Source organism: Tenrec ecaudatus, chromosome X (assembly GCF_050624435.1).
Source record: "Tenrec ecaudatus isolate mTenEca1 chromosome X, mTenEca1.hap1, whole genome shotgun sequence".
In the NCBI taxonomy this organism is placed as follows: domain Eukaryota; kingdom Metazoa; phylum Chordata; class Mammalia; order Afrosoricida; family Tenrecidae; genus Tenrec; species Tenrec ecaudatus.
In genome coordinates this window covers 94,273,695-94,288,739 of record NC_134548.1, presented here as the reverse complement: position 1 = coordinate 94,288,739, position 15,045 = coordinate 94,273,695, and the positions used below count along the sequence as shown (strand labels likewise).

Here is a 15,045-nt window from a genome sequence, read left to right as displayed (position 1 = left end):
TTGACCTCACATGGCCTGTTTTAAAACTCTACCTCAGCAAAACAATGGGCTAATCGTTTCTCTCATGTGGATGATATTTCTTCTGTCCCAGTTAAGGCTTAATAAATGTTGTTTTTAAATAAATAGAAAAGGAAAACATCATTAAAGTCATAAAGATGCTTTACAAAAAATCTTAATACTGCACCAATTTACATTCATTTATAAACACACTCTATATTATAAAATAATAATTTGTGTGCTTGGTGAAGATTTACAGACCAAATTATGTTTCCATTTGTTGCTTAGTACACAAATAGAGACACTGGTTACCGTTTTCACTTTGTGTGAACATTCTCATTAATCTTCTTTTGTGATTAAGTTAGCAATCTGGTATAATCGGCAGAAAGATGAGACTGTCTCATGAAGAGTTGCAGTCTCTGAAACCACCGGGAAAGTTCTACCCTGTCCTACAGGTGCTATGAATCGAAATCCACTCGATGATAATGAGTTTGAGTTTTAAATCTAACATCAGCAGTCCCTCGCCCTTTCATCTTCTCTTTAGAATATGTTGACTATTTTGTGCTATATAGATGGGTGTTTAAAGATGTCAGAACTTATTAGTAATTTAATGAGTGAATCTGTTATTTTGCTGGAAAATGCAGTATTTATTTATTAAATCATAACAATGTGGTATCATGCTAGGGAGTGGGGATAGAATTCTGAATAAAGTAGGCAGAATTCTAACCTGAATGGCCCTAACATTCAGTGGGGATGACAATAAGGTCGATTTGTATTAACTAATCCTATTAGACTGCCTTGGCTGATTAAAGGGGAAAAATTAATCCTGTACATAGAAATGCAATTGTTCTCCTTGTTAGCTTGCAGGCTGAGTTACTATAATTAAGAGGTATTCAAAAATCAATAGCTGAAGCAATGTGCTCATGTCACATAGAACCAAGCCTGGGTCCTGGATTCATGGACCCATCTCTAAATATTTCTCCAGGCTCCATTATCTTAAGTGTGATGACTTCCGTTAAGAATCTCCACATTTTTGTTTTTCTGGTTACCCAATTACTCTTGTGCTTTCTTTACACCAATAGAACATACTAATCCCTCCTCAAGAAGGACTAAACAAATTCCCACTTATTTAATACATGCCATTCAAAGACCTTTGTCTCAGGGTGACAGTGGAGTACAGTTTTATCCATTGGATGCAGACTGACTCATGGCCCAATCATGTATAAAATAAGTCACTTCCTATGTTCCTGCCAAACCAATTTATAATGGTGAAACAAGAACAGTTCCAAACATAACAATAAGTACTCAAAGAACTCTGCAAGACATACATTCTGACACTGGTATTTTCAACAAAACACACCAAATTCTACTAATTTTTCTAACAAAATCACAGAGAAATGACCTAATAGCACTCTGATGAAGGAGAAGAAAGGTTGGAAAAACTAATATTCAACTTGCTTTCTTCCTAACCCATGTATCTAATTACTGAGTGATTTGATCAAATTATGGCAAGTGTCGCAAACAGTATAATGTTTCCCCACCCATGTAGGGCATCAGGCCCCCTAGTTTCCCAAATTTATAATCAGGAAAGTGTCCTGCTCAATGTTTGTGGCCTCCAAACAGCACCATCTCATCCTTTGTGAATGACTTCCACTAGGGTATATGTTTTGGTGGTTCTAGGCCCCTTAGTTGAGTCCAGCATACGATGGGGGACACAAATGTCTAAGAAATTGGATACCTACAGACATTAACTTAGAAAACCATTTCCTTTTTAACTCAAAACCCTGATACCCCATACCCACAACACCTGTTCCCATCTGACTCCCACACCAGACAGAAACACCAAGACCCAGCGTTCCTCCTTGTTCCTATTAAAGGGCTGCTGATGAAATTCTTCTTCCATGCAGAGTCCATTCCCCATTCTTATGTCCAGAGTAAGGAACACTGTAGACCTGCTGGTCTGGCCCGAACCCTCCTTCCCTGTTGATACACTGGTCTCTTCTCTTCCTTTGCCCCTCCCTGCCTCCCTCCCCACCATCATACAATATGTACACACACACAACTCTCCTTTACACAAGCTGTTGTTTATTGGAACTATCATTAGTGTGTGGCCTTTTTGGCTTCAGTTTCAGACTTCTGGGATTTGGCACAGCTTTTTGATTTTTCTTCCTTGCTCTAAGCTACTGGGCATTATGTGAAGCAATGAACATCTTCCGGCAATCTGGGTTTGTGTATGCCTCACTTAGCCCCACTTTCTTATTAAACCTGTGGTAATGCCCGAGAAGGATCAGCCCCCTTGGATTTCTTAGTCTTTCTCGGGGAGGTGGAGGCTTTTGGAAGGGCTTTTCTTCTAACCCTCATTGTTGACTTCTGCACCTGAAAAGACATAGGGTGAGCACAGGGCATTGGCTTATAGGATGGGGATTCTGGGTGGGTGGGAAGGGGCACTTTATGAGAAGTTTGGGTTGAGGAGGGGTTTGTGCCTGGCAAAGAGAAGGCAGACCTCTTGGATGGAAGGGGGTCAAAGTGGAAGGAGAGGAGGAGCTTGGGAAGGGTGAGCTCACGTTTTCATCACTTCTGGACTTTGATTTCTTCTTACTGCCTCGGTGTCTTGAGGTCTCTTGTTTGAGATGTCTTGAGGTTCCTTGTTCCTTAGCTGTAACTGGCTCTTGAGTTTTCTTGGCCATTATTCAACTATGCAGGAACTACTCCAGGCCTCCTGATGCCCCCTATATATACCACACAGGCAATGAGGAGTCACACCCATCAGCTCTGACTTTTCTGAATGTCTATGACCAGCCAGTGGTGCTCAGGATACCTAGTGACATCACAAAGCATGCCACACCCAGATACCTCTGTGGGTGATGGGATGTGGGGAGGAAAGATGGGGAGGCAAAGCTGAGTTTTAGACATCACATAGTTCAACCTCAGATTTCTGTAGTGGATAGGGGAGAGGAGATCGTCTGGTTAGTGAAAAGGGGCTATTTTTACAGTGTTCCCCAAACATGTGGCCCAAACAAATTTCTAGCTTCTATGGCTACCTCCTCATGTTCACTTGTGATGCCCTTTATCAACACTCTTGTTCATTACTGTGCTGACAGTCGCAGACACCAAGAGCGATTGTCCTTAGGTCTCATCTAGTTGGTTCTGACATTTAGCAACCCCATGAATAACATAGGGGAACACTGCCTGGGTCTCCTCTTCTCCAAATACCAGGGCATGTCCTTGACTGTCAAAATGAAGGAAGAAGAGATGGGGAAGCGCTTTCAGGGTCTGCTCATTGAGAATGTGCTGGGTCCCTCAATGAGATGGTCAGCAGTGTCATGAAACTCCAGTGAACCACAAGATCACATTCCCAGGCACCGGTGACCTCTGGGGCCCAGTGAAACACCTGCTCTTGCGAGGCCAGTTTGGGGCTGCTGCACCCACTGGAGCACTGTTTCATGTAACTGCACAAGCCACCCATGAACATCCACTTCAATGAGATCTCCTTAGTCAACTTTGCCTGTGGCACCACCACCATGCGTGCTTTTGTCTTTGAGATTGAGACCAAGCAGGGCACCCAGTAATCTTCAGCACCATCCAGACAAGAGGGAGGTGGATGGGAAGCTGTTTGATTTTGTCAGCGCCAAGAAGCTCAAAGTCAGGACCCAGGAACTGGAAGAGGACATGAATCCAAGCTATGACTCCAAGCTGATTCAGATGATGACCAGCACGATGACCACCAGGACTGACAAATGATGGAGGAGGGTAAGACCTGTGAAGGTGACAATAACAGTAGCGATGCCTCCAGAAAAGAGACCCACGAGTCATTCAACCCAGGTAAAGAGATGCAAGACGTTGCTGAAGAGTTTGACAGCAATCCCTCTCCCAGCTCCTCCAGCAATGAGGGTGACAGTGACCAGGAAGAGAATAAGCAGAAACAACTCAGGAAGGCTAAGATCTTGCCAAGGTTTGCAAGAGCCTTAAAATGTCTGTAGAGGTGTGCACTCGCTGCCTGGTGGGATAGGAGAGACTTGTGTGGCTTTCTTGGTGTAGGTGAAGAAGGGAAAATACCCCACTGCCTCCAAGAGGCTCAAGTCTGCCTACAAGTTGTGGGTCAATGCCAGCTGGGAGACGACCAAATCAGACCACCCAGGCATCAGCATCATTGATCTCTCCAAGAAGGAGGGAAGAATCTGTAAGAACATGTCCAAAGAGAAGAGAGAGAAGTCGGATGGCGGGGCCGAGGAGGCCAGGAGGGAAACTGAGAAGAAACTGAGAAAGCTATGAAAGAATATGAAGGGGGCCGGGTAGGGTCATCTATGAGGGACAAGTCAAAGAAGAAGAAAAATATCAAGGTAAAAAATAGAAAAGAAACCAATGCCTTCAAGGGGCTCATTAACCAAGTCGCCATGAAAGCAGCTTAGGAAGAGCTTCAAGAGCAAGGAGTTTGTTTCTAGCGACTAGAGATCCACAGGAAAAAGAAGGACTGCAAGAAGAGTCTGAAGAGTGAGGCCTCAGAGGAAGAGGAACTGGGCAATACGCCGGGCCACAGCTCAGGGGACTCGCCCTCAGGCTGAGATGAGTCGGGAGGCGAAACCTTGCTGTGCTATTCCAGTCACATTCCAAATCTCCCCACTCATGGTTTCATAGCAGCTTCTTCCCCATCACTTGGATTTGGGGCCACCTGTCCAAGATCTGCTGGCAGTCTTGACTACACCGGGGCTGCCGAGGCGGTGGCATCCTCTGCTGCTTCAAAGAAGGCTCTTTTCATCTGGGGAAAGAGTGGGTGGGAAGCAGGGCAGGGGGGACCCTTGGCCCACTTTCTCAGTCCTGCAGGTGTGCTGTTCAAGTGTTCAATGGGGGGCATGTGAGGCATGGCCTGTGGCTCCTCACACAGGGGTCTATTTTACTTTTATTTTGTATTAATGATCTGTTAATATCATTTAATAAAGGGAACTGACTTTGGGGGAGAAAAGAAAAAAAGAAAATTTTCTAAAATCAGTTTGGGTGATCATACAGCTCTTTTTAAGGTTATTAAACTATGGAATTGTATGAGATGTTAATTACATGCCAAAAAAACTCTTAACAGAGGAGGAGAGCATGTTCTAAAAGGAGCCGTTGCTGTCAATTCAGTTCCTACTCGTCACAGCTGTGTAGGGCAGAAAGGCAATTAGAACTATTCCAGGGAGTTTTAAAGGCTAGTATCTTTAGAGAAGGAACACTGGCCATATCGTGAGAGTTGAGTGTTGGGCCACTAGGCTAAAGTTCAGTGATTCAAATCCACCAAGTGCTCTGTGGGAGAAGAAGCAGGTGACTTCCATATGAATTTATATCCTAAGAAACCCCATATGAAAGCAACTCTGCCCTATTAAGTCTCTATGAGTCAGAATTGATTTGATGGTGCTGGATTTAGTTTTTGAGAACCTTTATGTAAGCAAACTCTCACATCTTAATCCTGTGGAGCTGCTAGTGGGTTTGAACTGCTAAACTTTTTTTAGCCTTTGCTTACACAACACTGTACCACCATTGCTCCTCTCTACCATGTGACAATGATTCCTTAATCTAATCAGAAGAGTCCTTTTTTTATATTCTCCAACCATATTATTATAATCAGTAGCAATTCTTTTGATCTATTGAGGACATAAGTAATTCTAAACAGTGCACACTCTGTTGGTTGCTGAATTTGAATTTTAATATTCATCTTGTGTCTATATTAAGTTCTAAAAATAACTTCTCTTTCCTCTTGGAACACAATAAACCATATGAACCATAAATAATGATGAACTACTTGGAAAACTGACTGGAAAGGACCCATATTTGCATTTGATTCCACAGAAACGTGACCCAAGGGAATGCTCCAATTGGATATCTAGTGTTAGGGTTAATATCACAGACAAGTAAAATTTTTGCTGAAGATCATCCAACAAAGATTGAAGCAGTACATTGACAGGGAGATTCCAGAAAGTTCAAGATAGTTTGAGAATAGGAAGTGGAATAAGAAACATCGCTACTGATGTCACAGGAATGTTGAGGGAATGACAAAAATACCAGAGAGGAGTTTTCTTGTCTCCAGTTCTGATTCAAAAGGAAGCTAAGGCATCAGCCAGCTCCAGAGGGAGGGAAAACGCCCCTTTCTTTTCAGAAGGTGGTGGTGAGTAAAAGGTCAAAAGAAAGGCCCCAAGGTCAACAGATATGTCCTTGCACCCAATGTCACAGGAGGATGCCTGCACTAAACATCAACACAACCCTCCCACTCAGCCTCTAATCCAGTTGAGAAGCCATCTGTGAGTCAGCATTTTCCTCCCTTAGCTTTCAGGCCGTGCTTGTGGAACACTGTCTGACTCTCCTTGTGTTTCGTGCTTTCTTTTCTTGTTGGTCAGACAGAGATCATAGGATCTGGAGGAGTCAGTTGCATCTGCCCACCTGGACCTGAGAGACCTCTCCAGGACCCTCAGGATTGTCAGAGGAAGCAGAGCATCCACAGTGAACTTCCAAGATATTTGGTGTGCTTTTTTGGTCAAAGCTTTGAGTCACGGGCACAAGATAACTGGAGTGCTGCCAAAGATGGTTGCCATTTTGAGTGCATGTTTCCTGAGATTAGGATATGCCTCAGAGGGGAGAGATGCATAGAAACTAGGAAGGCTGCCTGAATTGAATGCGTCTTTCAGAGAGTCACGATTCTGCAGTTCAGCCAGTTCCATTTGGTAAATTGCATCCACATTTTCAATGTCAATAGAAAATGGGTTACAGAAAAGCTGTATGTCCTGTTCAGGGAGATGAAGCTCTTTAAATCTAAATTGGAACTCCTTTTGCAACTTTTCCAGTGAATCCCACATGTCTTGTTTGGAAATGCAACCAATGGTTTTTCCGCTAACAGATTTGAGTTGTGGGGAGATGACAGAAATTTTCCTCCTTCACTTGTTTGATGAGGAGGCCCAAGTTTACTTCAAATGCTTTCACATGTGATTACATATCACAGACGAGCTTCCGCTTTCCTTGAAGTTGCAGATTGAAACTGTTGAGTAGCTCTGTTACATCTGTCAGAAAGGCAGGGTGCCGTTTCCATTCTACATCATTCAGCTCTGGTACTTCTTTGTTTTTTGAAAGCAGAAAAACTGTAATCTTCGGAAGTAAGTCATAGAAATGTTTGAAAACTCTCCCTCGATTCAGCCAACGGACTTCTGTGTGGTACAGAACATCTTCATAGGCAACATTTAGCTCAGACAGAAATCCCTGAAATTGTCTGTGGTTTAGTGCATTAGCTCTAATGAAGTTAACACAAGACACCGCAATTTTCATAACAGAGTCCCACTTCAGTGATTAACTGCACGGCACTTGTTGGTGGATGAGGAAGTGTATGGCTATTGGATGAGAATGGTTATGTTTGTCCATCTCTTGGTTAATGAAAGCAGCTACTCCTTTCTTGGACCCCACCACGCTAGAGCACCATCAGTTGTCACGCTGGCGAGTTCAGCCCAGTCCAGCTCCAGATCATTCACAGTTTGGCAAACCTTTTCATAGATATCCTCTCCTGGAGCTGTTCCATTGATGCTTGCAGTGCAGCAAGCTCTGAAGTGACTTCGAAATAGGCATTCGTCCCACGAATAAAAATTAAAAGTTGTGCAGAATCTCGATTATCATTACTTTCATCGATTGCCAAGGAAAAATAAGAAAGTTTTTTGTGGAGTTTTGCATGTGCTGATGCAAATTGTCTCCCATTTCTTCAGTCCTTCGTGTCATTGTAGGTCCTGAAAGACTCAATGTGCTAAATAAATCAGCCTTTTCTGGACACATCTCTTTGGCAACAGAAAGAAGGCGTTCTTTATCAAATTCTCCCTCCACGAATGATCTGCCAGTGCATGCTATTAGCTTGACAACTTGAAAACCTGCTCGCAGTGATGAAATATTTAACTGCTTCTGTTTCACAAAAGTATTTTGCTGAGCTGTCAATGTATTTTTCAGTTTTAATATTTTATCTTTTCTCATTTCTCCGACCAAACAATCATATTCATCTTTATGTTAAGTTTGATAGTGTCGACGCAAATTGTATTCTTTGAACACAAACACTATATTCTGGCATATCAAACACACAGCTCTTTGCTTGTACTGCATGAAAAGTAATCATAAATCCACTGTTCTGTTAACATCCTACAATCTGTCAATTTTTCTCTTTCTTGATATCATTGTTTCCTAAGGATTCTAAATTTCTATTAGTTATATATATATATATATATTGCTACAAAAACAATATACAAGCAATAACTTTGCCCACACAGAGACATACAGACTGCACTGCCGATTAATGCAGTCTGATCAGTGTCTATCAATGCAGCCTTGCCAGGCCACATCATTTCAGCCTCACCAGTGCTTATTTTGGTGGATCCCACTTTTACCTCAGGCTCACACTGGTGAGTGCGGGAACCAGCATGATTACAGAGCAGGTTCCTCCACCACCTTTCCAGTTCACACTACCCTGTGCAAACAGCACTACCATCTGTGAATTCGCACAAGAATCTGATCGCATGGGTGAGGAAATCCATGCGATCAGATTCCACTGCAGGACAAAAGAAGGCGCATGTGCCTTTTTTCTTCCGAATCTAATGCGAGTTGAGCCAGACAAGCATATGGCTGAATTCACACTGCTCAGAGATCACAACATGTGAACCGGGGCTCACACAGCACACAACATACAACACCATACACAACTGAACAGCAATCAGAATATAAATGCACCCAGTGTCAATTAAATTGGGTTTCCTACTCCTTGGCTGTCTGCAGAGCCAGATTAAGTTCCCATGGGGCCCTTGGCAGATTACCAGTTTGGGGCCCCCATGCGATAACACTAAGCACTGACCATTTGCATTAACACTGACCACTGACCACTTACATTACTTCTGAGCACTTACTTTGTATTAGCACTGAGAGCTGACTATTTGCATTATCACGGTGATGTAACCCCTTAAAAACCACCCCCAACCAACCAACCAATTTGAAAAAAAAGGCCTCATAACTTCAGAGAAAAAAGGAATCCCAACTTGTTCTTACCTCCGTCCTCAGGTAGCAGCAGGCTCTGCACAGGCAAGCTCAGAACTCGTCTGATCACACCCGAGACTGAGAGGAGGAGTCGAGAGACATAGAGAAGGAGAGGGGTCAGAGAGTGTGACGCACATTCCACACATGCGCACTGCGGGCCCGGTATGAGTCGACTGATGAGCAGTTCAGGTAGTTGATGGCAAAAACACCCGGCGGGCCAGATAAATGTCCTCCGTGGGCCACATGTCGCCCGCGGGCTGTAATTTGAGGACCCCTGGAATACAAGAATGTAGAAGAAAAGTTCAAGGATGGGTAACCCATTCTTTTCCCAGGGAACGAACTCTTTGATCAAAAAGTCTTAGCACAAAGGAGGCAGAGTTTGTTTCATCAGTAAGCAAAGTAAACCTGCTTCAGTCCCCACACCACGCTGGAAGCATCAACCTTCACGCAACTCCAACTTGGACCGTGCTGGGGTCAGATACGTGGCCCGTCTTTGGTGTGGGCATATTTTCTGAACACACTGACTTTGGAGAATGTGCCCCATTCCCTTTGGATCCAACTCTGAGACCCGAGGGTGGGCCATGAAGCACCAATACATGGTCCCTCACTTTTCCAAAAATCTCTCTTAAGACAGTGCACAAAGGTACACCTCCACATTTTCCAGGGACAATATCATTGTTTTTCATAGGGCTTTTATTGGGTGGGCTTGATACAAACCATTTATAATTTTATATGTAAGAAACACAATGTTTGCAGAGTCCTTTTTGAATTCTGCTCCTTTTGGTTATGTTGACTTCAATATTTGGATGTCCCATTACAATTTGCCCCAGCAGTACCTATTTTTAATATTTTGGATAAAACCTCTCTGAGCCATGAAAACCATGCCAGAGAGGCTTCCTCTATATGACTCACCTCTCTTTCACACATCTCTCTGGCCCACGGGGATGGCAGCTAGCTATGCACAGTTCCTGTAGTCACAGTTTAGCTACTCCAGAACCACGAGTGCAAGAGAGCCCAGGAACCCATCTAGTGGGTTCTCAGTTGTAGGGCAAACAGACCTTTACTTCTGGGCCTGAGGTCTCTGAGCACTCAGAGGCCATTGGGTTCATACCAGGCAAGTCTTGTTTTGTTTTTTGTTTTGTGTGTGTGTGATAAGTACAAAGAGTAGCACCTATTGTTTCCGTCAATATGAATGCAGACCTGTGAACCATTCCTGGCTGCTAGAATGTACCAGGAAGCAGGTCCAGTCTACTAGAAGTTGGTGACCAAAATTGCCTACATTCAGCCAAATGTGCCTACTGAGCCATTGTAGTTGAACACACACAACTGATAGCTAATTCCTGGAGGCAGTGGATTGTTATTCTAGTTTGTAGCAATATGTTTTTCTCAGAATACATGTCAGAAAAGCCAATATTTTTACTTAAGAAATGAGAAAATATATGGTAAAGGCCTATGTGCTTCCCTTCTAGAGGGGTAACGGTTACTCATGAGCTATACGTTTTCATGGCCACCATGTGCTTGTAAAATTTCTCAAGTCAGCATTTTCTGCACCAGAGAGCCATTGTATCCTGGCCTTATGGGGTTTTGTTGTTGTTTTTTCCATCTTCTTTCTGATTACTCAATTCCATAAGTGATCACTGTGGTAAAGGTTGTGTATTTAGATATTTCACGTGTTGTCTTCTCTTTCCGGTCTTTATGCATTTTCTTGTCTTTAAAATAGCCACTTACATTCCTGAGCGTGTGTTCTTTACCAGAGAGCTTTAAGTGTAGCAACTTCAGCTCTAGCAGGTCCTGCTTGAGAGGAGGGCAATATTTACACAAGCCTGGACACCACCTAGAATCTCGGATGAGTAGGACACACTACTTAATTCACTTTTGTTTCTTTTCTTTCCTTTAAAAAAAACCATTTTATTGGGTTCTCATAAAACTCTTATCACACTCCATACCTGCATCCATTGTGTCAAGCACATTTGTACACTTGTTGCCATAATTATTCTCAAAACATTCTCTTTCTATTTGAGCCCTTGGTATCACCTCCTGATTTTATTTCTCACCCTCCCTGCCCCTCCTCCCTCACGAACTCTTGATAATTTATAAATGATTTATTGTGACATGTCTTATACTATCCACTGTCTCCCTTATCCCACTTTTCTGTTTTCTGTAGTCAGGGAGGGCTTTATATGTAGATCCTTGTGATTAGTTCCCCCTCTCGACCCCTCCTTCCCCTTCCCCTTCTAGTATCGCTACTCTTGTTATTGGGCCAATGGGGTTTATCTATCCTGGATTACCTGTGTTTTGAGTTCTTATCTGTACCAGTGTACATCCTCTGGTCTAGCCAGATTTGTAAGGTAGAATTGGGATTATGATAGTTGGTGGGGGCAGGGCAGGAGAGGAAGCATTAAATAACTAGAGGAAAAATTGTACATTTAATCATTGCTACACTGAACACTGACTGGCTCATCTCCTCCTCACGACCCTCCTGTAAGGGGATGTCCAGTTGCCTACAGATGGGCTTTAGATCTCTACTCCACACTCCTCCTCATTCACAATGATATGCTTTTTTGTTCTTTGATGCCTGATACCTGATTCTTGTCTCGAGCAACATCTGTCAATATGTGTCTGACTGCTGGAAAGCACTGGCCGGTGTAGTGCCGGTGAGCAAAGTAGTTGAACAGTGTGAGACTCTTGGAGTCTTGGGCTAGAGTACATAAGGAGTTCAGGAATCCTGAGGCAAACCGCTTGGAAGCATTGACATGGCAAAGATGATGAGGAAACCAAGAGCATGAGCTCATTATTGCACAGCAAACCAGCACCCAGAAAAAGAATCCACAGTCCTCCTGCCAAACGTGGTGGTCCAAGGTAACATAATGCCTTAGTTGCTCAGTACATTCATGACAAAACAAAACACATGTTAAGGAATGTGAATTTATTATCTCACAGTTTGAGGGCTCAGAGCACCACAAGCAAAGAGAAATTAGGGCCATTCTCTTTCTCTCAGCTATGTTGGAAGATCTTTGTCTCTTGCTGGCTTTTAAGCCCATGCCTTTTGTAGATATTCCTTGAATGCTTATCTCTTTGGGTAACATTGGTCTTCCATCATGTCTAGCTATGTTTAGTCTTTTCTGGACTGCAGTCACTCCATAGGAGAATAACAACGCTTTTCAATCACGTAACGAGTTACAGCCTTGGAAACACACAGGGCCAGTTCAAACCCGTACTATGCTCTCCCTATGAGAGGAAATAAAATGGATGGTAGAGTGTTTGTTTGTTTCTTTCTTTTCTTTATATTACTGAGGATTAGATTTAGGACTTACCAAATTTTGTTAAGATATCATTTAAAAGGTTCTTTAAAAAGGTTAAAGAACACTGTGTTGTTTTTGTTGTGGTTGTTGTTTTCTTTTGAGACTGTGTTTTTCTCTGTCTTGTTTTTGTGCATACTATGGCCTCTGCATGTCTATCTAGATAAGATAGGTGGGATAAACAATGTGGAGTAAAAAACAACAGGATGTATGGTTCCTGAGGACACAGGAGAAGGGAGTTGGAGGAAAGGAAGTGGGTGTTAATGAACCCAGGGGCAAGGGAACAACAAGTGATCTAAAGTCAAAGGCAAGGAGGGTGTTGGAGGTTGGATAGGGCCTGATCAAGGGCAATGTAACTAACAGAATTTCAAAAACTGAAATGAAGGCTGAACATGATGGTGGGACAAAAGGAAAGTAAAAGGAAATAGAGGAAAGAAGTAGGAGGCAAAGGGCATTTATAGAGTTCTAAATACAGGCATGTACATATGTAAATATATTTGTATCTGATGATGGGGAAATAAATCTATGTACATATGTGTATAGCTTTCATACTAAGGAAGCAGGTGGTCATTAAACTTCTACTCAAGTACTCCCTCAACACAAGAACACTTTCTTCTATTAACCTGTCATTCCATGATGCTCACCTTCCCAACACAATCACTGAAGTCAAAGTGGGAACATAAGCAAATGTGAAGAAAGCTGATGGTGCACAGCTAGCAAAAGATATAGTGTCTGTGGTCTTAAAGGCTTGAAGATAAACAAGCAGCCATCTATCTGAGAAGCAACAAATCCCACATGGAAGAAGCACACCAGCCTGTGTGATCATGAGGTGTTGATAGGAACAGGTATCCGGCATCAAAGACCCAGAACTAAAGATCATATCATTGTGAATGAGGGGGAGTGCAGATTGGAGACCCAAAGCCTATTTCTTGGCAATTGGACTTCCCCTTATGGAAGGATTGTGGGGAGGAGACAAGCCAGTATGGGTGAAGTATAGCACTGATAAAATATACAATTTTCTACTACTTCTTTAATGCTTCCTCCCCCCGACTATCATGAACCCAATTCTACCTTACAAGTCCGGCTAGTCCAGAACATGTATACTGGTATAGATAAGAACTGGAAACACGGGGAATCCAAGACAGATAAACCTCTCAGGACCCATATTGAGAGTAGCCATATCAGGAGGGTAAGGAGAAGGCAGGGGGGCGGGGAGTTAGGGGAAACTGATCACAATGATCTACGTATAACTCCCTCCCAGGGGGATGGACAACAGAAAAGTGGATAAAGGGAGACATGGGTCAGTGTAAGGCATGAAATAAATATATAAATTATTAAGTGGTTATGGAGGAGGGAGGGGGAAATTAGATGCTGATACCAAGAGTTCGAGTAGAAAGAAAATGTTTTGAAAATGATAATGGCAACAAATGCATAAATGTGATTGGTACAATGGATGGATGGATGGATGGATGGATGGATTTTGGCAAGAGTTGTAAGATCACCCTATAAAATTATTAATTAAAAAAATTTTAAGGGAACTCTGTTAGGCATGTTTCCATAAACAAACAAAACCAGTGCTGCTTTCCTAGCTAGTTAATTAATAGATAGAGATAGGTAAATGAATTCATATTTAGAAAGTGGATCTCAGTGTTGTAGAAGTGGATTAATCCAAGCCAGTTCCAATTCATTGGTCAGGTGGTAATTTGCAAGCTTTTCCTGACTCATGTAACTGTCATGGGTGATAAATCACGGAGCAGAAAGATCATTCCTGTTAGATGCAAGGCAATTGAATCCAACATAGACAGGCCAGCTGGCAGTCTCTCATAGTTCCCAATGTCAACAGGCAATTTGATGGGTCATAGGATCAAGGTCAAGGAACAAGAGGTCAAGGGAAGAAACCTTGGGGCTCACCATTGGAATTTGGGATAGTATACAGAAAAAGAAGAAACACAACTATTATTCTCTACTTCTCTGGAGCAAAAGAAAACAAAATAACTTATATACTTAAAAAACTAGTCTACAGTTCTAATAACATACATTAAGTGTGGCCTCACTTGTATTTTGTGTCCAATTACCGCTACCAACCACTGTAATAAAGGCTATAATAGGGTCTTCCTCTGGCTGAGCTGAATGGTGACTGCAGACATTGAAGGATACTCGCTGTGGGATTTGTGGCTTTGGCAATATCAAAATCTTGGCAGGTACAGAAGCTGATGTGCATTTCCAGTTCACTGGTATCAAAAATATTTAAACTCGGTTTTTTAAAATCATTTTATTAGGGGCTCCTACAACTCTTATCACAATCAATCCATCCATCAATGTGTCAAGCACATTTATACATTTGTTGCCATCATCATTCTCAAAACATTTTCTTTCTACTTGAACCCTTGGTATCAGCTCCTTCCTCCCCCACCCTCCCTCCCTCCCTCACAAACCCTTGATAATTTATATATATATATTTTTCATGTTACACTGTCCGTTGTCTCCCTTCACCCACTTTACTGTTATCTGTCCCCCAAGGAAGGGTCTATTTAAACTCTTATACTCTCACGGGTAGAATAAATTGTATACTGACCATATATGGGGGCATTGCTCTGCTTGTCCTGTACTTCAAATGAAGGCTTAAATAATTCTACCTGTGAAAGCATCATAAATGCATACTACTAAATTCTCATGTCTAGATAAGTGAATGTCAACTCATCGTGTGATACTCAGTTTGTACAATAAAATG

General features: G+C 42.5%; 1 pseudogene; it reads left to right on the top strand.

The window, feature by feature from the left end:
- Positions 1 to 3,162: 3,162 nt before the first annotated feature.
- LOC142433532 (FACT complex subunit SSRP1-like) lies at positions 3,163 to 4,853 on the top strand (annotated as a pseudogene).
- Positions 4,854 to 15,045: the final 10,192 nt, after the last annotated feature.